Source organism: Adiantum capillus-veneris, chromosome 11 (genome assembly GCF_014529385.1).
Source record: "Adiantum capillus-veneris isolate H3 chromosome 11, ASM1452938v2, whole genome shotgun sequence".
In the NCBI taxonomy this organism is placed as follows: Eukaryota; Viridiplantae; Streptophyta; class Polypodiopsida; order Polypodiales; family Pteridaceae; genus Adiantum; species Adiantum capillus-veneris.
In genome coordinates, this window is record NC_140941.1 from 150,968,974 (window position 1) to 150,996,440 (window position 27,467).

General features: G+C 40.0%; 1 pseudogene; it reads right to left on the minus strand.

Moving 5' to 3' along the window:
- Positions 1-23,119: 23,119 nt before the first annotated feature.
- Positions 23,120-23,598, minus strand: LOC147448225 (chlorophyll a-b binding protein CP24 10A, chloroplastic-like; annotated as a pseudogene).
- Positions 23,599-27,467: the final 3,869 nt, after the last annotated feature.

Sequence of the window (27,467 nt, forward strand, 5' to 3'; positions counted from 1 at the left end):
ATTGATCTTCAACATACGATCAAGAGTGTCAACCACCACATTGTATCGTCCTTTACGACACCGGAGCTTGGCGTCATATTCTTGAAGAATCTTAGCCCACCTAGCTTTCCGACCCTTCAAATTAGTTTGTTGTGTAAACCATTTGATGCTTTCATGGTCAAACACAATCTCAAACTGAGCAGCCATACAATTAATGTCGCCATGTTTTTAAGGCAGACACTATTGCATAGAGTTCGCGTGCATAAGCAGAGTACTTCTGTTGTGCTGCATCAAGCTTTTTGCTTTCAAATATAATTGGTTGTCCGTCTTGTAACAGGACTGCTCCAATAGCACGGTCACTGGCATCTGTTTCCAAAACGAATGGTTTCAAAGGATCTCAATAGCTAGTATTGGAGCTGTAGCTAATGCATCCTTGAGCGTAGCAAAACTATGATGTTGAGCGGGTTCCCATTGAAAAGCTTTGCCTTTGCCTTTCAGTTGGTCCGTCATGGGAACAACAATATTAGCATAGTTTTTAACGAACCTTCGATAAAAACCTGCAAATCCTTAAAAAATATGTAACTCTTCCAGATTTTTAGGAAAAGGCCACTACCGGATTGTATCCACTTTGGATTGATCCATATGTAGGTCTGTAGTTGAAATAACATGCCCAAGATAGTGAATTTCTTCTTTCAAAAAATCACACTTAGATTCCTTGGCATATAATTTATTTGTTCATAACAATTCGAACACCTGCCTCAGATGTTGTAAGTGTTCTTCTTCAGAAGCACTGTATACTAGAATGTCATCGAGAAAAACGATGACGAATTTGCCCAAGTATGGCTTCAAGACACTATCCATAAGTGTCATGAATGTTGCGGGTGCGTTGGTTAACCCAAAAGGCATAACCAAAAACTCGTAGTGTCCAAACCTTGTTCGGAATGCAGTTTTGGGTATATTAGCAAGTCGAATACGGACTTGGTGATAACCTGACCGCAAGTCTATTTTCGTAAAAATACGAGCATGAGTGAGTTTGTTGAACAACTCATCCAGCGTGGCAATGGGTACTTGTTCTTAACAGTAAGCGCATTTAAGCCACGGTAGTCTACACACATGGGCTTACTGTCGTCCTTTTTCTTCACTAATAGGTAGAAGAAGCCCATGGTGAAAAACTGGGTTGTATAAACCCTATACTAAGGTAGTCAGCAAGCTGACGTTCCACCTCAGCAGCTTCAAAGCAACTCATGCGGTAGAGCGGTTTACTGACAGGTTTACTGCCTACAACCACATCGATGCTATGTTGCACCGATCGTGTCGACGGTAATCCTGGTGACAAATCATTAGGAAAAACATCGTGAAATTCCTTTAATAAATTTTTTAACTCACTAGCAACTTTTGCTTGTTGGGAAGTAGCCATTGGTGGAAGAGATGAGAGAGAAGCATGCGGCGTTTAGGAATATTCAACAGATTCAATGTTAGAGAGAAAATGAGACAATGAGTAACACAACAAAACTTGATCTATTTCATTATCAAAAACGAGTTGCATAAGCTTAGCTGTACATATCAATGGTGAAGAAGGTACATCCTTCTCTCCTAACAACAACACGTGCGCCATGGGATTTGAACATCAAGTTGTTGTGCTCATAGCTACACTTCAGTGATGGTCCTAAGCTATGCAACCATTCCCTACCAAGGACCACGTCTGCCCTCTCCATGTTCATAACCTGAAAATCCATGGATGTGGAGTAGCCTGGTACTTTCAACGGAACAACTCGGACTTGAGTATCCCAGATTTCGGCATCATGTCCATTCATCATTGCTACCTTGTAGCGGTGGGTACCCAGAGTTTGAGGCAATTTGAGTTTTTTCACCAATCCATAATTGATAAAATTGTGAGTAGCACCGTCATCTACCAAGATGTGCACCTTGTGCCCTTGCAGAGATCTGTGCATACGTACTAACTCATGTGGTCCAAAGGTATGTTGCCACATGGAAGTTGTGAGATAGTATTCATGCACCACCTCGGTGTGTGTTACTTCCATTGTAGAGAATCGTGAGGAAGACTCAAGAGGCATCAATTGCACCGTGTGCACTGCTTTCTCCTTGCCATGAGCAGTAGATTTCCCCTTGGGATAATCCTTTTTGCCATGACCACTTCCCAAGAATTGGAAACATAATTTCTCTTTCTTAGCTTTATCAAAGTCCTCAGGAGAGAGAGAACCTCTGGACCCCATGAGTTTTTTAGATGCTTCACAAGTGGCTACTATAAATTTCCTTTTATTGTGCTTGTACTGTGTGCGTGTATTACCATGTGTATTAACAGGAACGTGATTATGATGTGATTTCTTTTCATCTCGATCATCGTGAATATGTGCTTTCACTATGGCTTCCTCAAGTGTTTTAGGGTCTTGAGTCTTGACGTGCTTCTTAAGCTCCGGCGTCAGACCATGAATAAACCCACGTACTTGCTGAAAGGTGTCTAGGCCTTCCAACTTGAGGATAACATCCCGATAGTGCAATATATATTCAAGTAATGATGGGTATTGGCGCATGGAACACGCGTCCCAAGCCGTCCAATTTCGATCTGCCTCATTTGTAGGCAATAATTCTTTGTGAAACATAGTTTCAAAAGCTGCCCAACTCTGTGGTATGATATTCTTCTCCTTGAGAGACATCCACCATTTGTAGGCCTTGCCTTCTAGAGTTAAAACTTGTTTGCAGTGCTCTGTCTGCATCCGGAGTATGTCGTAAGGCATGAATTCCATCCCGCTTGCTGAGAAAGATATTCACTGCATCCTTATTTCGATCTCTGTCTTCTCCCTTAAAAGTTGGTGGTTTGGTGTTTTTCAACAACTCATCCACCTCTTTTGCAGTGAGAGTGTGCAAAGCATCGGCAGATAGACCTTGTCCATGATCAGAGGGGCCTTGCCCCTGTGTAGCAACGTGCTTATGCATATGCGTGTCAGCAAGACCCTTGGACTGTTTTTGCATTAATTGTATCACTAACGTGGATAATTTAGTGACGTTTTCATTTAAAGATGCAAAATTTCCTTCCATGACTGATATGCATGTCTGAAGTGCACGAAATTCTTGAATATCAAGCAGTTCATAAGCGTCGTCACCCGCCGTAGCGTCGTGGGCACTCTCCGTGAGAGCATCTGGCCCCGAGCCATCACGGGCAGGATCAAATATATTACGCTCGAAATCAAAAGTCATATTGATATCTGAATCCATGGAAACACCGTGCAGTGGAAGGAGCAGAAGAAAAAATACCTTGAGTTGAGGAAAATTAATCCCGTAGTTGTAATTGGCACCGCCAAGGTTAATTATCCGTGCTAATTACGTCAATTGTCCAAATTGAAATCGATCCGAAATTCCAACCGTGCAAGTACTTGATTTGGACACGTCGTAGCCAAATCGAGTGTGAGTGGTATTGCTTTCAACCGCAATTAATTTGAGAAATACCGTCGCCAATGAATCCCTTTGAGAAGCTTTATCGAATTGCTGATTTTTTGCAATAGGCACGCAGGGATTTTATGTACTTGCCGTGTACTTTTCTGCCCCCTTCGTCGATCAAAGTCGAATACGTGCTCACGAAGTTCGGTGACGAAGCTTGTCGCTCGTTGCGGGTGTGTAACCACCCTAAATATCAATTTAAGTCCTAAGGCCCTTGGCCTTAGGCATTTGTATGTGAACACATGGCTTCAAAAACGCCATAGCCAGCGAGCAGGCAGCGCGAGAGCAGGGGAAGGTTGAGGGGGAGTTGTGTGATGCGAGGCGGGCGTCGACCCTGTGTTGATTGTTGTCCAGCATCCCGGTGCGCTCCTGTTGAGCCTGCGCGCGCTCGGTTTGGTGCTCCTTCACCCAGCGGCTCCCCTTGCCAAGCCCGCCTGCACACGGGGTTCAATCTCGTCGTCATCCCTTAGCAAGAGATAGGCTCCACGGCTTCGACCACATCATGCAAGGCCTTGTGTGGCTAAAAATCACCACGCCTTCCTTTTTCCCAAAAATAGCAACTTGGCTCTGATACCAGTGTAAGACTAGGGGAACTAATGCCTTGGAGTCCACCACCCAACCTCCCACTATATAGCAAGCTCCTAGCCCTTTGCCCTAGTTTGACTCCCTTTCCACACTGCCTAGTCTGGCCTTGCCCTTGTCGTGACATAAAATTCAAGAGAACCTAAGCATGTTGGCACAGCATACTTTCAGGCTTAAAACGCAGTATGAAGAAAAGTTTTGTAGCATTTGGTTCCCCAATATTACTCCATTACCTGTTACACAAGCCTTGTGATCTTATCACTTTTAAAGATTATTTTTATTTGCTTGTTTGTTATTTCTATTTCAATAGGTTGAAAGAAAAGCACTCTCTTTCAGCTTATCAATAAAAACTCTTATGCAATATTAGTTTATTTTTACTAAAAATCAATTCCTTCTATTTGGAAGGCCTTTGTGATTCTTCACCATGTTTCCAAAGAATCATTTAAAAGCTGACTGTATTTGGCCCCGTCCCCTCGAAGCATAGCCACCATCCAAAAGCACCGTGATGGATGCACTTCCCACCACGACATAATTGCTCCTTTTACTTATCTCGCATCCTCAAGCACTCCTCCTTGGAGCTTTCACTCTTTAGCAATTCCTAATACTATTTGCGATATGTCTAATAGGAAAAATTAATAGTTTTACCATTAGCTTTGCTTATTATGCTTAGGTTAAGTTGTTCACCTAGAACTATTTCTTACAAGTAGTAAAGTTCAAGAAAGCCTAAGCATGTTGGTACACCATACTTTCAAGCTTCAAAGGCAATATGAAGAAAAATTTTGTAGCATTTGGTTCCTCAATATTGCTCCATCACCCATCACCCATTACAGAGGCCTTGTGATCTTATCACTTTTAAAGATAAATTTTCTTTGCTAGTTTGTTATTTCTATTTCAATAGCTTGAAAGAAAAGATCCTCTATCAGCTTATCAATAAACTACTAGACTCTTATGAAATAGTAGTTTATTTTTACCACTAAATCAATTCCTTTTGTTTGGAAGGCCTTTGTGACTCCTTACCATGCTTCCAAAGAATCATTTAAAACCTAGTGTATTTGCGCGCCCCGCCCCCCCCCCCCCCCCCCCCCCCCCCCCCCGCCCCCCCCCCCTTTCTCTCCCTTTTGAAGCATACCCACCATCCAAAAGCACCCTAATGGATGCACTTTCCACTCGGGCCTACTTGCACCTTTTACTTATCTCTCATCCTCAATCACTCCTCCTCAGAGCTTTCACTCTTTAGAAAATTCTTAATCCTATGTGTTATAAGTCTTATAAGAAAAAATTAATGATTTTTCCATTAGCTTTGCTTGTTATGTTGAGGTTGAGTTGTGCACCTAGAACCATTTCTTACAAGATATAAAATTAAAGAGAACCTAAGCATGTTGGCGCACCATACCTTCAAGCTTCAAAGGCAATATGAAGAAGAGTTTGTAGCATTTGGTTCCACACTATTACTCCATTACCCATTATGTAGGCCTTGTGATCTTATCACTTTTAAAAGATTAATTTTCTTTGCTTGTTTGTTATTGCTATTTCAATAGGATAAAAGAAAAGAGCTCTCTATCAACTTATTAATAAACTACTAGACTCTTATGCAATATTAGTTTATTTTTACCAGTAAATCAATTCCTTTTATTTGGAAGGCCTTTGTGATTCCTCAACATGTTTCAAAAGAATCATTTAAAAACCTAGTGTATTTGGCCCCGGCCTGGCCCCAGCCCTTTGAAGCATTGCTAGCATCCAAAAGACCTTGATGGATGCACCTGCTAGTGGGGCCTAATTGCACCTTTTACTTATCTCCCATCCTCAAGCACTCCTCCTCGGAGCTTTCACTCTTTAGCAAATTCTTGATCCTATGTGATATACGTCTGATAGAAAAAATTGTGATTTTGCCATTAGCTTTGCTTGTTATGTTGAGGTTGAGTTGTTCACCTAGAACTATTTATTACAAGAAGTAAAATTCAAGAAAACTTAAGCATGTTGGCACACCATACTTCAAGCTTCAAAGGGAATGTGAACAAAATTTTTGTAGCATTTGGTCCCCCAATATCACTCCGTGAGCCGTTACGCATGCTTTGTGATCTTATCATTTCAAAGATTAATTTTCATTGCTGGTTTGTTAAATTTCTATTTCAATATGTTGAAAGAAAAGAATTCTTTATCAGTTTATCAATAAACTACTCGACTCTTATGCAATATTAGTTTATTTTTACTAGTAAATCAATTCCTTTTATTTGGAAGGCCTTTGAGATATCTCACCATGTTTCCAAGGAATCATTTAAAAACCTAGTGTATTTGGCCCCTGCCCCTTGAAGCATAGCCACAATCCAAAAGCACCCTAATGGATGCACTTCCCACTTGGGCCTAGGTGCACCTTATACTTATCTCGCATCCTCAAGCACTCCTCTTTGGAGCTTTCTCTCTTTAGCAGATTCCTAATCCTATATCCTATACATCTCATAGGAATAATTAATGATTTTCCCATTAGCTTTTCTTATTATGATGAGGTTGAGTTGTTCACCTAGAACTATTTCTTACAAGAAGTAAAATTCAAGAGAACCTAGACATGTTGGCACACCGTACTTTCAAGCTTCAAAGGCAATATGTAGCAAATTTTGTAGCATTTGATTCCCAATATTACTCAATTACCCATTACGTAAACCTTGTGATCTTATCACTTTTAACGATTAATTTTATTTGCTTGTTTGTTATTTCTATTTCAATAGGTTGAAACAAAAGAGCTCTCTATCAACTTACCAATAAACTACTAGACTCTTATGCAATATTGATTTATTTTTACCAGTAAATCAATTCCTTTTATTTGGAAGGCCTTTGTGATTGCTCACCGTGTTTCCAAAGAATCATTTAAAAACCTGAGTATTTGGCCTTGGCTCCTTGAGGCATAGTCACCATCCAAAGCATGTTGATGGATGCACTTCCCACTGGGGCTAATTTGCACCTTTTACTTATGTCACAACCTCAAACACTCCTCCTCGGAGCTTTCACTCTTTAGCAGATTCCTAATCCTATGTGCTATACATCTCATAAGAGAAATTAACGATTTTCCCATTACTTTTTCTTGCTATGTTGAGGTTGAGTTGTTCACCTAGAACTATTTCTTACAAGAAGTAAAATTCAAGAGCATCTAAGCATGTTGGCACACCGTATTTTCAAGTTTCAAAGGAAATATGAAGAAAATTTTTGTAGGGATTTGGTTCCCCAATATTACTCCATTACCCTTTACGTAGGCCTTGTCATCTCATCACTTTTAAAGATGAATTTACTCTGGTTGTTTGTTATCTCTATTTCAATAGGTTGAAAGAAAAGAGCTCTTTATCAGCTTATTTCTAAACTACTAGAATCTTATGCAATATTAGATTATTTTTACCAGTAAATCGGTTCCTTTTATTTGGAAGGCCTTTGGGGTGATAGCATGTTTAGGTAATACCAAAAAGGAGTGTCTTGGACACTCCTTTGGGAGGAGATGAAATGGGTGGTGGGTTATTCATTTTCATTTCATATAAAGAAAAGATAAAATCTTTTTGGTTGAGAGGTTGGAATTTTGGCTGGAAATTCCATTTCACTTTAATACTAAAGCTTAAAGTAGCAAATTGTCTACGCATTTAAATTCCCTCTCGCCGCCACTCCTCTGGGCTCTCTGCAACGCTGCCTCAATGGGTCCCTCCACCTCTTGTGCCCATCTCTCTCTCTCTCTCTCTCTCTCTCTCTCTCTCTCTCTCTCTCTCTCTCTCTCTCTCTCTCTCTCTCTCTCTCTCTCTCATAGCCTCTGTGTCGAGCTCGTGCAGCGTCTACGCCCTCAATGCTCCCTCTCTCTCTCTCTCTCTCTCTCTCTCTCTCTCTCTCTCTCTCTCTCTCTCTCTCTCTCTCTCTCTCTCTCTCTCCCCAAAGCCTCTGTTGTCGAGCTCGTGCAGCGTCTACGCCCTCAATGCTCCCTCCCTCTCTCTCTCTCTCTCTCTCTCTCTCTCTCTCTCTCTCTCTCTCTCCCTCCATAGCCTCTGTTGTCGAGCTCGTGCAGCGTCTACGCCCTCAATGCTCCCTCTCTCTCTCTCTCTCTCTCTCTCTCTCTATATATATATATATATATATATATATATATATATATATATGAGTACTATGGCACTGTTTTGACTGTCTTCATTGTCGTGTCAATAGCATCCTTGCATGTTCCACATGGAATCACAATATAATACTCATAATGGCAGTACAAACCCCCTTTACCTTCCTCCATTATGTGCTACACAGCATATCCCAAGGGATCTTCTGTTGAGTCTACAAAACTACTGGGCTGCAAAGAAGAGGGAACAAAGAAACATGCAAAAAAGGATGGCACGAGTGCGAGAGGATGGTGACATTGATGAGCAGGAGGCAAAGAAAATCTGTAGGGCAGTTGCTAAGTGTTGGCGTAATCAAACAATCCGGCTTTTTGAGGGCCTTTAATGGAGCATTCTACTGAAACTTCTCAGTCATCCAATGTTCTCAGTGTTGCAACCCACATCGGAGACAGTTGGGAGGCCGATTTTCTCTAACAATTGTCATACATTGTAAGGTAAAGACTCCTCGTTCAAACAATGAGTTATTTTTGAAACGGGCTATTGTCATGGCATGCCTCAATGGGGCTGACAATGTAATGAGCAACAATGATGTTGCAAAGGCATTAGAACTTCATCGAAGAAATGTCGCAGGAGCCAGTTTCCAGCTGCAAATTGATATGGAGGAGGGGTCACTTCCTTTAGACACGTGCCAACATCAACAACATAGGACCAGTACCTTAACAATCAAAATTAGAGAAATTGTGTTTCAATTCTCGTCATTGGAAACCCGCATCCCCCCAAACAAGAAAGATGTTCAAAAGAGAATCGACAGGAGGGCACATGTGGTGCATCCGGTGCATCTTCTTGATTTACCTCAGGTATATCAGCCAGAACATCTTCAAAGTGTGTCACAATGCTTTACTTAGTAATTTTGGGTGCTTGCAAAAGCTTTGAAATGATTTATAAGTGTCTCAAAGTGCATCACTTAGAGCCGACAAATGCTTGAAAGCACCAAAAAGTACATCTCTGTGTGCATGAAAGCGCCAAAAAGTGCTTCAAAGTATTTCAGAGCGCTTCCAAAGTGCAATAAAGTGCTTCATGGTGCTTGAAAGTTCCACAAAGTACATTAGAGTGCTTCAGAGTGCTTTCTAAACTCTAAAGTTCTTTGGAGTGTTATAGAGTGCCATAAGTGCCTCAGAATGCTCTTAAATAGCACTGAAGTGCTTTCAAAGAGCCCTTAAAGTGTACTTCAAAGTGCTTTCAAGTGCCCAAAAGTGCTTTAAATTGTTGCAGAGTGCTTCAAGTACTTTAGAGTGCTTCAGAGTGCTTGAAAGCGTCAAAAAGTGCTTTACAGTGCTTCAACATGCTTCAAAGTGCCACACAGTACTATTTAGAGCACCAAAGTGTCCCAAAGTGCTTCATAGTGCTTTAAAAGTTCTTCATAGTGCTTGAAATTTCCATAAAGTGCTTCATAGTGCTTAAAAGTGCCACAGAGTGCCTCAGAGTGCTTTGAAGTGTCACAAGGTGCTTGAAAGTGCTTTAAAAGTGCCACCAAGTAGTTAAGAGTGCTTCCAAAGTGCACCAGAGTAGTTCAAAGTGGACCAAATAGTTAAGAGTTCTTCCAAAGTGCACCAAGTAGTTAAGAGTGCTTCCAAAGTGCACCAAAGTAGTTCAAAGTGCACCAAAGTGCTGGTAAAGTGCTATCAAAGTGCTATCAAGTGCCACAAAGTGCCTCAGAGTGCTCTTAAAGTGCACTGAAGTGCTTCAGAGTGCTTTCAAGTGCCCCAAAGTGCTTTACAATGTACAGAGTGCTTCAAAGGGCACCAAAGTGCATGACAGGTTGCTTGAAAGTGCCACAAAGTGCTTCATAATACTTTCAAGTGTCCCAAAGTGCCTCAGAGTTCTCTTAAAGTGCATTGAAGTACTTCAGAGTGCTTTCAAGTGTCCCAAAGTGCTTCACAGTGCTGCAGAGTGCTTCAAAGGGCACCAAAGTGCTTAAAAGTGCTCCAAATTATCCAAGTGCACTGAAGTGCTTTACTAGTGGACACCAACTCCCACTCTTCACCAACTCCCACTGCTCAACCAATCCCACCTCACTTTGGTTAAAAAGGTGGAGAAATGACATACCTACTTTTGTGAAATACACCCCAAGGTGGTAGTATGTAAGTGTTGCAACTAGATTTTAGTACTTTATACTATTTTTGAATGTCTTTTATGTGGTAGAGGATTTGTACATGTGGTTCCAGGAGGTTCATCCTAGCATTAGGATGTCCCTTAGATGCTTTGAGGGTCTGAAGCCATACTTCGTATGCAAGTTGAAGGACCACAACACCTGTTGTTGTGAATACCATGTTCAACTTGTTTACTTGAAGGAATGCTTAGATTAGATGTGTCATGGAAGATACGGGCTACATGGAACGTCATACTTTTGCAGGTGTCTTGTGTGCAGTCCGAGTGGTGGAATAGCGCAATGCACAACATCAAAAACCACTTTTTCATCCTTGAAAAAACTATGGGAGTCTGTATTGTGCCCAAAGCCAACTGATAGTGCTTTTCACCGCAACAAATTTCTTTTGGGAACATGCACTAAAAGCGGGATTGAAAGGCTCTTGTTGTGTCCCGTTGAAGAGAGTGATGGTATCTCTAGAATGACTATCAAACTTTTTGACAAGGTTCTTACACAAGAAAAGGATGAAGAAGGTCTAGATAAATGTCAAAAAGACCTCGTGGCTCAACAGCTCAATCCAATGTGTTTCATATCTGTGCTCCGAGGGAAACTAGGGAAGTTCATCAAACACAACTACTTGTACAGGTGGCAAGCTCAACAGTTGAAGGAGTGTTTAGCCAATTTTCCTGATGATGTAGTGGTGTCTATAGTGGATTTTGCAGAGAATTACTCCTTCAAGGTGCAGAACGAGATCCAGTCAATACATTGGTATTCATCTTAGGTCACAATCTTTGTTCACATTTCATACTTACGTGATGCGCTTGGTGCTTTACAAAATACGACTCACTTCTACATCTCTGACGACAAGACACATGACATTTTGTTTGTGTAGCACTGTTTTCTTTTTCACAATGAATGACTGAAAAGAAACGGCTATAGTGTTAAGCGACATTGGGTGTGATCGGATGGTGCTGCATCCCAATTCAAAGCAAGGCGGCCATTCTATTTTGTTGCACAATTCATCAATATGACAGGTGTCAAAATGACGCACAATTTCTTTGCTTCAGGCCATGGAAAGGGTGAGCACAATGGGGGCTGGTGTATTAGTCAAAAGAGCCCTCACACAGGCATTTGAAATATGACAGGTGGGAGTTGCATAATGCTTCAAGTGTTGTTGCATTCCTCAATGCAACTCTCAAAAATCAATGCCCACAGACAGACAAGAAATTTGATCGTGCTTTTTGGGAGGTCAAGCTCAGTGATGTCGATAGAGTAATAGAGTGGGATTGCAAGCGCATGACAGGGTCTCAATCCTAGCATTGTGTCAATGGCTACAGTCAGACGGATATGCACGGACTAAGAAACATACTGCTCTCTTGCTTTTGTGGTGCGTGCATCAAAGGTCAATGGAGGAGATGTGCCAACAAAAATCATGTGCAGGGGTTGTACTCACACTTACGGATGAAGGCGATGGAGAATCATTGAGCGAGGATGAGGATTAATACGCCCCCATGTATGCTGGCCACCACGATGACCTGAGTGATGCCTTGATGGTTGGTCATAACTTTGCAGTGACTGCAGAGGAGGAGGCAGGTGCAGACTTCTACGTCCTAAAATGCACCAACACAAAGCTCCTGGCAAAAATAGAGGAAAGGGATCAATGGCACAACATCATTAAGAAAGGTTCATATGTGGTTGAGGGCCTATTCTATGACAAGGTAAATGGCGGAGATGATACTTATGTCCTTTTGGACAACAAGCCCACTACTCTAATCTACTCCCATTTGGTGCGATGCATCGGTTTTCCATGTCCCCGAGGGAAGGTGAGCATAATGTATATGATATTTCAAATGACATATTCGAGCAAATCTATAATAGCATGCCCCCAGAGGAGAACTTGTAAGATTTATCTCTATAAATTTGACTCTGGCTAGCACTTTTAAAAGTAGCTAGCACTTTTTTTTTTTCTAAAGGAGGCAGAGAACTATATTGAAGAGAGTCAGGAAGGACTACATCAAAGCTGGGGGAGGGGGGGGGGGGGGGGACCTACTGTCCTCTAAAATTACAGCTAACCACCCCTGCTGAAAAGCTAGCACTTTTCACATTAGAGTGATAAAAGACGTCTTTTAAAACACTTGAAAGCAGTTCTAAGCACTTGGCCAATTGACCAGCACTTTACCAGCCCCCCTGAACCACTTTACTAGCCTCCAAAAACACGTAAAAGCACTTATGACCACTTTATCAGCCCCGTATACCACTTGACCAACTCATTGGACCACTTAGGACCACCTGACGAGCACTTTATACTACTTGACAAGAACTATGAACCACTTGACCACACCCAAAACCACTTGGCCAACACTTTATACCACTTGACAAGCACTCTGAATCACCTGACAAGCACTTTGAACTACTTGACCAATTTTCTGTGGACGATGTGGAAGCTTCTTTCTCAGCCACTGGCTCAGCTAAACCAACGCACACAATTAGTCTCCACAACAGATTAGTATAAGTTCTATTGTATAAAATGACCAACCTACCTTCAAGCTCCTCATAAGAATTCCTAAGTGCCTAGCATCTTGCTATATGGGGTATCTCCCATTTACAGTCTGGTACAACACACTTGGGATCAGTCGCGCTGACCACTGAAAAGCAGAACGAATTTTATATGTGGGCACACGGCAGCTGAAAGACACTGGCCACATATTTTCCCGATAGTTATTGACCACAGGCCACACAATTTCCAGACAATAAAACAGTATCCACACTAAATTTAGACTTCGAAGGTGGAGTGGGCACTAGAAGGGCCCTGCCCTCTCTTTTCATGAAGGAGGCCTGCCTTCTGAACTCACCAAGCTCCTATCCATTTCCTGAACTATTTTTTATACAAAATTAAAAACAAAGGAAGATTATTGCACAACCAACCATAATGGGGGCCATGCAGGCCCTAGTAGCAGGCACTTGCAAGCACCTTGGAGCACTTGCTTGAACATTCAAGTACTTGTAGACACTCGTTGCAAGTGCCTGCAAGTGCTCTATCTATCCACTTGCAGCACTTTGAAAGGCACTTGCTAGCACTCGGAAGCTCTTTTTAGCTTTGAAGCACTTTCATCCACCTGCAAATGCTTGCAGGGTCTTAAAAGCGGTTAAAAGTGCTTTAAAGTGCCTCAAAATGCTTTGAAGTGATTGCAGAATAAACTTTTAAGCACTTTGAAAGTATTTTGAAGCAATTTTAAGCACTTTCAAGCACTTGCAAGACTTTGCAAGTGGTTCAAAGTGCTTTAATGTGCCTGCAACAGGTGGTCCAAAGTGCTTGCAAGTGCATAAAATTTAGGCACTTTTTAGCACTTGCTGGCATTTGTAGGTGTTTAAAAGTGCTTGGAAGTGCTTGCAGGTGTTCAATTTGTCTACTTGCAGCACTTTGAAAGGCACTTGCTAGCACTAAGAAGCTCTTTTTATTAGCACTTTGAAGCGTGACTTTCAATTACCTGCAAACTCCTGCAAGTGTTTGCAGGGTCTTAAAATTGCTTCAAAGTGCTTTAAAGTGGTTAAAAGTGCTCTGAAGTGATACCAGAAAGAACTTTTAATCACTTTGAAAGCATTTTGAAGCAATTTTAATTATTTTGAATCTTCTTCAAGCACTTGCAAGAGTTTGTGAGTGGTTGAAAGTGCTTCAAAGTGCTTTAATGTGCCAAATGGTGGTTCAAAGTGCTTGCAAGTGCATAAAAGTTAGGCACTTTTTAGCACTTGCATGCATTTTTAGGTGTTTAAAAGTTCTTGGAAGTGCTTGCAGGTGGTTAAGGTGTTTGCAAGTGCTAAATAGTCAAGCATTTTTTAGCACTTGCAAGCACTTTTAACCAATTTATGCACTTGCAAGCACTTGGAGGCATTTCCAGATGTTTGAATGTACTTAAAAGAGCCTGTAGGTGGCTGAAAGTGCTTGCAATGCTTAAAAGGTGAGCACTCTCAACCACTTTTAGCACTTTCTATCACTTTATACACTTTAAAGGCAGAGAATACTGGAGTAGTTGCATGGCTGACACCTCCCCCTTCATCCTTGCAGCATCATTGAATCCAAAGGACCTGGAGACTACCCTTGTAAGGACTCCAATTTTAGCCTCCTTTTTGGCAATCGCAGCTACATTTTCTGTTGAAGAGGCTTTCAGTTTCTCCACCTCTGTAGTGATGGGTGCACAAGCTGAGGAGGTACCTTCGTTGCGCAACCATAAGTCCCGCTTTGCAGCCAGGACTGTCTTTGTAGACTTCACCTTCTCTTTTGCCTTCACTGCCTGTTGCTCAAGGTTATTGGCAAGATTATCCACCCATGTTGTGTAGAGGGGTTGAGAGGTTGTCCACATGTGTTGTAGAGGGTGGGTGGACGCTGCAGGACCGTCCAAGGCATTCTCTATCAGTCCTTCAAATGTCGGGGCTTCCTTCACGCCGTAATCGGACATGAACTTCTATATTTTCTGATTGAACCCCCCTTTCTGGCTCTTGACATTCTCTAATACTTGATCCCCAACCAAAGCCCATGCAATCTTATGGTTTTTGGGGTCTTCTTTGGCAGCATCGCAGTATTCATATGCAAATCCCCTCGCAAACCTCGTCATGAGCTTGCTGTTGGAGGGGGCATCTTGGTAGACCTTTTGATACAAAAGCCTGCATGTATCGTAAAGGTGGTCATGCACCTGGTGGAGGAATATCTTAGTCTTCTTCTTCTCTAGCACCTTGAACACTATTGACCAGTGTTCAGGTGGCAGATCCTTGTCTGTTAAATCCTTGGGCAGCTTTCCCTCCATGCTCTCCATATTCCTCATGCAACTACAATGCAGAATAGCAAAACCTGGAAAGTACCAAATACTCCACTGATGTTGCAAGTAAAGATGTTTGTTGCAGGGGCCGCCTGCTGTACCACCTCCGTGCTCTGAGTCGGGGTTTTGCTCTTCCTGGAGGGAGTGTTCTTCTTGGGAGTCATCTCTACAAAGGGTGTTGCTGCAGCCTTTATGCTTTTGTGTCGGGGGCAATGGGGGTAGAGCTCCACCAGGGCTATGGCAAAGTGCAACGGGTGCAATGGGGGGCAGAGCACGATGGCTACAACATGAAATGGGGGGAGCACAAGCTATGGGAGCAGAGCGAGCACACAAGTACAGGCGAGATTTTGAGTGACAAGCTAGTTGCATGAGAGAAAAGGAGAAAGAGGACAAGGAGTGTCTAGGCCATGATGACTGTAAGTTCAAAAAAAGGGGACCCACAATGGTTTACATGCATCTAGATTATAGGTACATAAATTATATTGCATGAAGATTTAGAATTTCCCTCTCCCTCTTTTCCCAAATTTGAAAAACATTGAATTTCCCTCCACCTAGGTGCTATTGGTGGTACCACCAAAAGGTGCAAAAAGTGGTACCACCTAAACATGCTATCACCCTTTGTGATTCCTCACCATGTTTTCAAAGAATCATTTAAAAACCTAGTGTATTAGGCCTTGACTCCTCGAAGCATAGCCACCATCCAAAAGCACCCTAATGGATGCACTTTCCACTGGGGCCTAATTGCACCTTTTACTTATCTCCCATCCTCAAGCACTCCTCCTCGGAGTTTTCACATTTTAGCAGATTCCTAATTCTATGTGCTATACATCTCATAGGAAAAATTAATAATTTTCCCATTAGCTTTGCTTGTTATGCTGACATTGAGTTGTTCGCCTAGAACTATTTCTTACAAGAAGTAAAATTCAAGAGAACCTAAGCATGTTGGCACACCCTAGTTTCAAGTTTCAAAGGGAATATGAAGAAACTTTTGTAGCATTTGGTTCCCCAATATTATTCCGATATCCTTTACATAGTCCTTGTGATCTTATCACTTTTAAAGATGAATTTTCTTTGGTTGTTTGTTATTGCTATTTCAATAGGTTGAAGGAAAAGAGCTCTCTATCAGCTTATCAATAAACTACTAGACTCTCATGAAATATTACTTTATTCTTACTAGTAAATCAATCCCTTTTATTTGGAAGGCCTTTGTGATTCCTCATCATGTTTCCAAAGAGTCATTTAAAAACCTAGTGTATTTGGCCCTGGCCCCTTGGAGCATAGCCACCAACAAAAGCACCCTGATGGATGTACTTCTCATTGGGGCCTAATTTCACCTTTTCCTTATCTCACATCCTCAAGCACTCCTCCTCGGAGCTTTCATTCTTTAGCAGATTCCTAATCCTATGTGCTATCTGTCTACTGATAGGAAAAATAAGTGATTTTGCCATTAGGTTTGCTTCTTATGCTGAGGTTGAGTTGTTCACCTAGAACTATTTCTTACAAGACGTAAAATTCAAGAGAACCTAAGCGTGTTGGCACACCATACTTTCAGGCTTCAAAGGCAATATGAAGAAAAGTTTTGTAGCATTTGGTTCCCAATATTAAGTACTCCGTTAGCTGTTACGGAGGCCTTATGATGTTATCACTTTTAAAGATTGATATTCTTTGTTTGTTTCTTACTGCTATTCAATAGCTTAAAATAAAAGAGCGCTCTATCAACTTATAAATAAACTACTAGACTCTTATGCAATATTAGTTTATTTTTACCAGTAAATCAATTCATTTTTTTTGGAAGGCCTTTGTGATTCCTCACCATGTTTCCAAAGAAACATTTACAAACCTAGTGTATCTGTCCCCGGCTCCTCTTGAAGCATAGCCACCATCCAAAAGCACCCTGATGGATGAACTTCCCACTGGGGTCTAATTGCACCTTTTACCGATCTCGCATCCTCAAGCACTCCCCCTTCGAGCTTTCACTGTTTAGAAGATTCCTAATCCTATGTGCTATATGTTTGGTAGGAAAAATAAGTGATTTTTCCCTTAGCTTTGCTTGTTATGTTGAGATTGAGTTGTTCACCTAGAACTATTTCTTACAAGACGTAAAATTCAAGAAAATGTAAGCATGTTGGCACACCATACTTTCAGGCTTCAAAGGCAATATGAAGAAAGGTTTTGTAGCATTTGGTTTCCCAATATTAAGTACTCCATTAGCTGTTACGGAGGCCTAAAGAATTATTTTCTTTGTTTGTTTGTTATTGCTATTTCAATAGCTTAAAAGAAAAGAGCTCTCTATGAGCTTATCAATAAACTACTAGACTCTTATGCAATATTAGTTTATATTTACCAATAAATCAATTCCTTTTATTTGGAAGGACTTTGCGATTCCTCACCATGTTTTCAAAGAAACATTTATCAGTACTTCTGTAATCGGACACTCAATTGTCTCGAGACACTATTATGTCGTGTTTTTTCACCAACTTATCATAATTATTTGATGAATCTAATCATTCATACCTTAGTTCAAATATGAGGTGAAGAACATGGCCAAATTTTACTTCTTAAAATTAATAGCAAATTAAGATTGTAGTGATAAGTTTTAAGATAAAAAAATCATAATAAATTAGTGGAGTTTTATAAAAAAAATTACAATATTTTTATGAAGTGAAAACTTTCTATCAAAATAGGATTTTGCATAGATTTCAAGGTGTATGAATGTGAAAAAACTTATTATAGAGATAATCAAGCTTTATAACTTAGTTATGAGACTAGATGTTTTGGATAATAAAAAAACCCAAATCTTGAAAACACTGACAAAGGGGAAAATTTTGGTCTTTCAAAGCCTCTTTCATTAACATGATGAAGTTATGAGGAAAAACTTAAGGTCTATAATGTATCTATAGGCAAGCACCCATCAACTAAGCATTTTTCAAGGTTTCAAACTCATAGGCATCTTGCAAAGAACACATTGCTATGAAAAACTAATGAAAGTGTGTATATAAATTTCCCAATTTTTTCCATATGATGTATTTATATACAAATAAGTGAGATGAATGAAAATTTCCAAAAGTAAACCTTATTTTTACGGCTAATCTTTAATAAATAAAAAATAAGAATTTTAACATGCACAATTTTTGGGATATGACATGAATTACCAAACGTGGCTTGCATAACCATCAAATAGTATCACCTTACGTAATGGAGTCATAGATCTAGTATATATGCATCATAAGACATTGCAAATTTAGATGAAAAATAAATGTTTTATGTAATCATTAATTGAATTTATAAACGTTGCATATTTGATCCGTATTTAATTCTAGTCACAAAGAAAAAAAATTAACATGACAATTGTAAAAATATCAAACACATATATCAGTAGTTACCATGCCTTATTACATGCACCCTGCTCATTTTTTTCTTAAACTAGAGTGCGTGTTTTATTAAAACATCGAGTGTTGTTTTGTGTAGGTACTTTTCATGATTGTAGTTACTATTGAGGTTGTGTATGAAAGTGATGGATTATAATTTTTATGATTACTTTGGATAACATTTTATAACTTTCCAAAAGTATTTCTTGAGATTTTTGCTAGGTTTTATGTACCAATTTATTTAAATTTGTGAAAAAAGGACATTAAAGTGTCCTTTTTAGTACCAAACTAGTATTGAAAACCTAGTGTATTTGTCCCCGACCCCTCAAAGCATAGCCACCATCCAAAACCACCATGATGGATGCACTTCCCATTGGGGCTTAGTTGCACCGTTAACTTATATCGCATCCTCAAGCAGTCCTCCTCAGAGCTTTCACTCTTTAGAAGATTCCTAATCCTATGTGCTATACGTATGATAGGAAAAATAAGTGATTTTTCCATTAGCTTTTCTTGTTATGCTGAGGTTGAGTTGTTCACCTAGAACTATTTTTTACAAGAAGTAAAATTCAAGAGAACCTAAGCATGTTGGCACACCATACTTTCAGGCTTCAAAGGCAATTAGCCTCAAAGCATCTCTATGCACATATGAGTATAATGTGACAGAGAGCCCTCAAAGCTTAGAATCTCCTCACACAACTACGGTTGGAGAGTGCTATGTTATGTCAGCAATGGCTCCTTACAAAGAAGAGAAGAGTTCTATTTATAGGTGTTTGGAAGCCCCGATTAGGATTAAACCTGATCAATTTTATTAAGAGTAACATGGGTTATGATTTTTTAAAATTTCAAATGAGAGTGCGTCTCTCTTTTCCTTTGATTCACTTGAATGTGGGCTCTAGTAGAGAGAATTATTGAGGCTGAAAGAAGAGAGATTTGAGTGAATAACTTGGGAATGTCCACTTTATTAGATAGTAGAGGGTGGGTCAGTAGTTAGTGTTAGTAATCACTAAAAAGTTAGTGGTACAATTTACAATGGGTAGAATGAGTTTGATGGTAAAAGGAGATGGTGAGTGAAGTGAGAATCCTTGAGATAGTGAAGCCTTGAAGAAGCTTGGACTTACCTTGTGTAGATTGTTAAGAATGACTGTCCATCTTCTTCTTCTTTTCTTCTTTTCTTTACACCTTCGTTGCCGATGTCGATCACCAATTGCAAAAATGATGATTCGGTGATGAGATTTCCCAATTTTGCAGAGGTTAAGCATGGCCTACATGAGATGGTAGCTCCAAAAATTATGCAAAAAATTGAGGTGAATATTCAACTCATGGGCTGCATTTTGTATGTTGGTCACTTCTTCAAATTTCGAGCATAGATAGGCGCCAAAAATCTCACCAATAAGCCTATTTTTATGCATGCAAAAGTCTTTTAGTGGCCCTCTTTTTCGTTGAATTTGCACAATGCATCCGAGAGTGAGTCCCTCTTTGAGTCATATCATAATACAAAGCATCCAAGTTATCTTTACACATGCATGGAGGAGGATCATTGGTGAATAAAGAAATATATACATGGTGGGACTAGTGTATGGACTATTCATGGATTTTAGCTTAATGAGCACATGGTGTTTGAATTATGAGTACATAATAAAAAAATATGGAAGAATTATGGATATGAAAAAAGATATTGGAATCATATGATATGGTCCTTCTTTTGTATTATTCTGGGTGAAAGAGAAAAAAGTATGCAAGTAAAATGAAAATTATATAATAAAAGTGACTAAGGGAGTAGGAGCCAGTTTTTTGTTTCCACAAGGGTGAGGATAAAAATGTGGAGGTGATGCAAGAGGATAAAAGAAGGCATACATAGCCTAATAAAACACACACCTATGTATAAATATTTAAATAAAATACCAAAATAATTATAAAAAACCCTATATTTAGGCCCTATATACAATGAAATATTTACACATAAAAAGTCCATAATATACTTTTCTTTTTTATTTTATTTATTTTTTGGCTCAGCTAGCCCAGTGACTAGCTAATTGAGGGTTTTTAAGGAGATATGGGGAAAGTCTCCTAACTGACACACGTCTATGTACAGCGAAAGGGTGATCATAACCACAGTGTTTGAGTGATTTTGATAGGGTGAGGTAGCTCACTATGGCAATTTTGGATAGCCAAAAAACGGCTATCATTAGCCCTCCCCCAGGATGATGGTATATTCATGTACCATCGTAAAGCATCTTTTCCAAAGAGAGTGCTTCTGAGTCCTCTATGATATCTGGTCCCTTGATAGGATTTTCATTTTGTGGCTTCTTTTCACACTCATGCTTCATGCAACAAAAGTTATATAAGATAGTCACTCTTTGATAGTTCTTCGGTAGATTCTTTGGTAGAAAGAGACTCAAATAGGACTTCAGGCGATACTTGTTTACCTTCCTGGAGTGCTCTTTACCATTCAAGTCCACAATTTGATATTAACTTGAATTGAAAGCCTTCTTGACTATGTATGGCCCCTACCATCTAGTTTCAAACTTGGCATCAAAACAATTATCGAGTCGATTGTCATACCTTAGCACAAGATCTCCTTCATTGATGCCTTTGTCCTTCAGTTTCTTGTCAAGCTTCTCCTTTGCTTGTGCCTCTTGTAGCACTCATAGGCTGCTTCTCTTTTCCACTCAAGTTTCACTAATGTAAGAAGTCAATCCATCCATAGCTCTTGATCATCTTGTGCAACTTTGTCATGAAGTTTCATTGTTGGAATGTTGAGCACAATTGGTTGTAAATCCTCTTGACCATAGACCAAGTGAAATGGTGTGCACTCCATGGCTTCCCTATATGTGGTTTGATACGCTCACAAGGCACCATCCAAGAAGTCATCCCACAACTTTGTCTTGTTTTTCACCATCTTTCTAATGATGCTTGCAATGACACCATTAGCCTTCTCCACCAAACCATTTGACTATGGGTAGTAGGGTGTGTTATGATGATGTAGAATGTGAATTGCCTCACAAAGTTCCGTGAGTAAACCCTTCCTGAACCCTAGACAATTATCAAAAACAATCTCCAAAGGTGTGCCAAATTTGCAATAAATATTAGTGTAGACAAACGTGCTCACTGTTTTCCCATTTACCTTTGCCACACTTTGAGTCTCTACCCACCTAGTCATGTAATCTATAGCCACTATTTTTTTGTTCTAGGCAGAGGACCCATAGCATCAATTCCCCACTTTTCAAAGGGTCTATTTGTAAACATAGTTTGCCTTCGACCATGGATAAATCTTCTATTTCCATTTACCGGACAGTTGTGATAGCTTTTATACTAATGTTGGACGTCCACATGCACGCTTGGCCAAACATACCCCGCAAGAAAAATCTTCTTCAGAGTTAACTCTTTGGAAAAATGACCACCACATGCTTCCTCATGCAAACCTTTTAGAATGGCTGGAATTCCCTTGATAGTTGGTGCTCTTCTGCACACTTGATCCTTCCCTTTTTGATAGAGGGAGCCTTCTAGGAAGAGATAGACACTTGCCTTCTTCATGAGTCTCCTCTTCTGAGCTTTTGTGAAATCTTGTGGAAACTCGCCCTCCAAAATGTAGCCAATAACGGGAGCCGATGACTCCAATTGCTGGTATCTCGGTTGCTTGACAACTGCTGCCACCATGATGACCTTCACTTCTTTCTCAACACATGTAACTGCTTGTTGTGCAAGTAAATCTGCATCTTCATTTTGTTTCCTAGGAATTTGGTATAGTTTCACTTCTTTAAACTGACATTAGGGAAAATTTGGACTCACAAAGAGGCCTTATTAGGAGTTTGACTTCCTCTCTCATGTCCAAAATGGGCGTGCGGTAAAATAATTACAAATCAACTCTAAACTTGGTGGAGATTTGGCAGTTAGAATCTACTCTTCAAGCTCTTTCTATTGATATATAGCACGCAATGAGATTCCTCAAATTTTGAAAGATTCTATTTTTTATTCTCTTGTGATGTGACAACTCCGTTTAGAATCTAGAGAACAACTCCGTTTAGAATCTACAGAACTTGTGATGTGACAACTCCGTTTAGAATCTAGAGAACAACTCCGTTTAGAATCTACAGAACTTGTGATGTGACAACTCCGTTTAGAATCTAGAGAATAAAAAATAGAATCTTTTAAAATATGAGGAATCTCATGGCGTGCTATATATCAATAGAAAGAGCTTGAAGAGAAGATTCTAACTGCCAAATCTCCACGAAGTTTAGAGTTGATTTGTAAAAATTTTATCGCACGCCCGTTTTGGACATGAGAGAGGAAGTCAAACTCCTTATAAGGCCCCTTTGTGAGTCCAAATTTTTCCTAATGTTAAACAACCTATGAATGGCATGAGCTTTTGTCCTTAGTCTTTCATTTTTGCATGCCCAAATGCCTAAAATCTGCTTCAAAATGAGAAGTGCATCCCCCTTTCCCATGAGACGTCGTATACCTTGGCCAATGCACATCTTTAAACCATGAAGTAGTGTGTCATATTCCGCTTCATTGTTGCTAGTTGAACTTGGTAGATTAACCTTCTCTTTCATGACCACCTCTCCACTTGGGTTGAGCAACACTAGCCCTCCCCCTGCTTTTCTTGTGGAAAAGCTCCATCAAAGAACAAGGTAAATGCATTAGGGATACTTTTAGGTGGTGGCAATGGGAGTCTTACCATAGCCCGAGCGAGATTTTCCGAGCAAACTAAAACTCTAGCAAAGATTGGGTACCGGTGTTGAAGAAGTCAACCCATATCGTGCTCTCAAACCATCGTATCAACTTTCCAAAAGAGAATGGAGCAACTGCTCTAGGTTGACCTCCAACTTGGAACTAGGGGACTACGCCTCCGTACTTGCCCCACAAAGATTTCCACCTTTGTTGGTAGTTGTATCCTTTCCAAGTTGGAGGGGATTAAATCCATAGTCATTGAAAAGTAATCCATCGAGCCATTCAAGATCGACAAGGTTGCCACCTCCCCTAATCCCAAAAAGCCACGACATCTTTTCGGAGGATCAGGCAGAGACCTTCTTGGTGACCATGCAAATAAGGCAAAAACCACTGGAGGGGGTGAAGGAGAGAGAGGGGCACGACTTCAAGGAAAAGGATGATGATGAAGGGGACGAGTATAGGGCGACACTATGCAAAGACAACATGGATGAAGATCTTGCTACAATGGTCACCATAGCTACACACAAAAGCAAGCTTGCCAGCTACCTTTCCTCACTCTTTCACCTGCGAGCAAACTCCTCTCTCTCTCTCTCTTGCTTTCTTTCTTCCTCTCTCTTTGCACGTGATCTCACACGGGCATCTCTGTGTGTGTGTGTGTGTGTGTGTGTGTGTGTGTGTGTGTGTGTGTGTGTGTGTGTGTGTGTGTGTGTGTGTGGCTGTCTTAATTTTAATAAATACACACCAAATAACAAGACGTTCAAAAGACAATTGGCTATAGATGTTTAGGCAAAGATTTGTACATAAACAACTCAGTCTTTGACTCATAATTGTACAACATAATAAGAATGAGGTATCATTCCAAATGAGTTTTTACAAAGGTATATGAACTATCCCAGTTGAATCATCAAGTGTTTTCAAAGTCTGACTACAGCCTGCTAAACCTTTTTAAGCCAAGATAGAATTCTCACCTGCATCCATATAGTCAAGACAACAGATATGTTAGACTTGGCTACGTATGACAGGCTTCAAAAAACCTATCAGTTGTTATCCATGTCAAATTTAAAATTATTAGACTAGCTGTTGTCCTACATATAAAAGTAGATAAAATCTCAAGGTTTTTCTACATCAAAAGTATTCCTGCGAGAGTTGCTCTCCGTATGTTTTAAAAGAACTTCTTCTTTTTTATAATAACCATCTACTATTAAAAATGTTGACTAATCCATATCATTCTATGTATTGCTTTAGCTAAAAAATGTATGGACAAAAACTTGCATGCAATGCTTTGTTTTGTAATTACATCCTAATATATGCTCCGAGGTCGAGCCCTTCAAATAGAACAAACCAACTACCCATAGTAGAACATAATGGCTAGAAATCTCATTGTACCCAAATGTTTCAATACAACAGTGGTTAATATTAAAGCTTTAGTTAAAGCAAGCTCACAAATTAAATTAATCAGGATGTGCTAGCCCTATCAAAGATTATCAAAAAGATCCATTTTTCAACCATATGTCAAGAAGTTGTATTAGCAAAAATCCAAAGTTTCAACCATTTTAGCAGAAGATATTTTTGACTTAGCAACCAAAAAAGAGAGTAGAAGATTTATTGGATCAGAGTCAAATCTATCAAAAAATCAAAACATGGTAGTAAGAACCAGAGTTTAACTGAAATCCGAGAATATGTATGTATGTATAGGTTTACCAACCAAAGCTAGATCTTTGACAATACACAGCAAGGTATTACAATCCTTTATAAGGTCTCATATCTCCTAGGATTTAGCCCAGATTAAGCACTCTTGTAAAAAATTCAGTATAACCAGCAGATGGAGTTTGTCAAACTAAGGTAGAAAATCTCAAAACCAAGTTTATTTAAAGCCAAAGCCAATGATGAACCTGGCCTCCAAAAAAAACCTGGACCAGATCAAAGGCAGTCATCCAAGAACCAAAAAGCCAAACATTAATTCAGTAATCAACAGCATGTTGTATGTCAGATTTTTTGCAAGTCAAGGCCACGAGTCTTCCCATGTTACAATATCATAACCTACTCAAAGAGTACAACATGTTATGTCAATTCTTAGGTAGTAAAACCAATTTTCCATAAGTTTCCATAATAGGGAACCAAAACTACTAGAAAGATTGCATAGATTAGATTAATAACTTCTCAAGCTTAGTAAAGTGAGCAGGACTAGAGTCCAGCAAAACCAGCTATTAGCTTTTTTAGAAGAAAAAAAAAATGCTTCTTATTTTGTGTCCAAGCTTAGATTAGTTATCAACTTTTCTTAAAAAGGTCCCCAACAAAAAACATGACCAGAGTTCACCTATAAAAGACCAGTATTAGGAACCACTCCCACTATTTTTTATGCCCAAGTCTCTCCCATTATAGGCATATACCAAATTCAAAGAGCAAGAATGTAGGATTTTAAGACTAGTACATGGCATGTGTCAGTGAGAGATACCCCTCCCCAGGGGTCTATGCACAAAATATAAAATTTACACTTTTATACAATTTTCAATATACATCAGAGTTGCAGAATCATTTGCATAGGAGAGGAGTTCTCAGCACTTGACCAAGCATGGAGTTTAGGCCATGAGCCGGACTGCATCCAGAGGTACCTAGCGACTAGTGCTACCCCTGAATGGGTGTTATGAATGAAAGCATACTCAAGAAAAATATAACATTGTGGAGGGTGAATATATGTGTACACCGCGTTGCCGGAAGAGAGAGAGAGAGAGAGAGAGAGAGAGAGAGAGAGAGAGAGAGAGAGAGAGAGAGAATATAATAAGGGTGAAATAGAGTGCATAGGGACATGAGAAGATGACAACAGAGAATCTTTAAATGCCCATCTATATGGAGCAGGCAACCATGTATTAATGCAATCACAAAATCTGGGTATACCATAACATCAAAAAAGCTTGTGGCAAAACAACTAGCACAGCACTGGACCCTGTGTAGGGATCGACCGGTCCACCCATCCACTTTTGCTCTACTACGGACAGAGAGAATTTCACTTCTTTAAGAGCGAGCCAGAACACCTCCAACCTACCTGAGCCAGACATAGGCTGAGGCTACTTTGCCTCCCTCCATGAACCCGAGCTCTGAAAGGATCCCAAATACCAGCAGGTGGTAGGGTATCTACACCAACCATACCAGTTTAGGCGCCATGCCTCTTTGATGCCTAGCATCGGGTGTTTAGAAAAGCCAAGGCAAGATCCCCGACATGTTAGCCGTGTAGGTCATTCAACCCCCGACGCACTAACCATGTAGATGAGCCTAACAAAAAGAAGAAGACCTAGAGTACAATACCCCCGATCCAGCAAAGCCCCAGGTCAGCGACCCTTTAGTTTAAGGCTAAGTGATGTAGGTGATCATAGTCTTATAGCGATGCTACCATGAGAAACATAACACATGAGTCCAATCACAATAGCCTTCCCCAATGCATTAACAATCCTTTTCCAAATAGTTAGACTACTATACAGGATCTCTGCCCTTACACGTCTACCATAAACCATCTTGATCACTTCATGATCCAATCCAAAAAAACCATAAACCATAATTTGATTACATCACATGAGTGAACACTCCACCCCACTTGGGTGAGGCACGACCAATCCTGCATAACCACTTTAGAACATAACATGGCTGCAAAAATTTTGACAGCATTTCGGCAGCATAAACATATCTCAAAAAAAAAACCATAAGCCACACCGGCTTCCACCATAAAATTTCAACCATAATCCATGAGTGAATCTTAGCCCTTAACCATAAATCATAATCACATTGAACCAACTCCCACACTTGGAGTTTGACCCATCTCTTGCAATCGATCGGAGTCTACACACATGTGACCCTTAAGATGTGATTCTTTCATGCATAAAAAGAGTCCAACCACCAACTAATCATGATATAAAAATCCAATTTTGACAACATCCAACCATGCAAAGTTGATGCATCACATCTGCATTCACCACTCTAGCACATAGAGCTAGTTTTGACCTGGAAAGGTGAAAAGCATTCATAACTATGCATATGAGGCATCCACATCAATCTATGAGTTCCCATACATCATATGATAACATTCAACACCATAAACATGATGCAAAACAACTCCGACCTTTAGGTCAACCATAAACCATAACTTCACACATATGCAAAAAATATTTTTTAAACATTTTTGGGAGCATGCAAAATATGTAAATAAAAGTATTTGACCCCAAACCAATGCATCAAATTCAGCTCCATAATATAGACTATCACTCCATCACATTACTTTGACCACATGGTACTCACACAACAAACGGTAACCCTAAAAGAAAGTCGCTTTATTCATATTTGAATATGCGGTTTGGGGTGTTTAACCATATACTCCCACACGAGTTTATGGCCA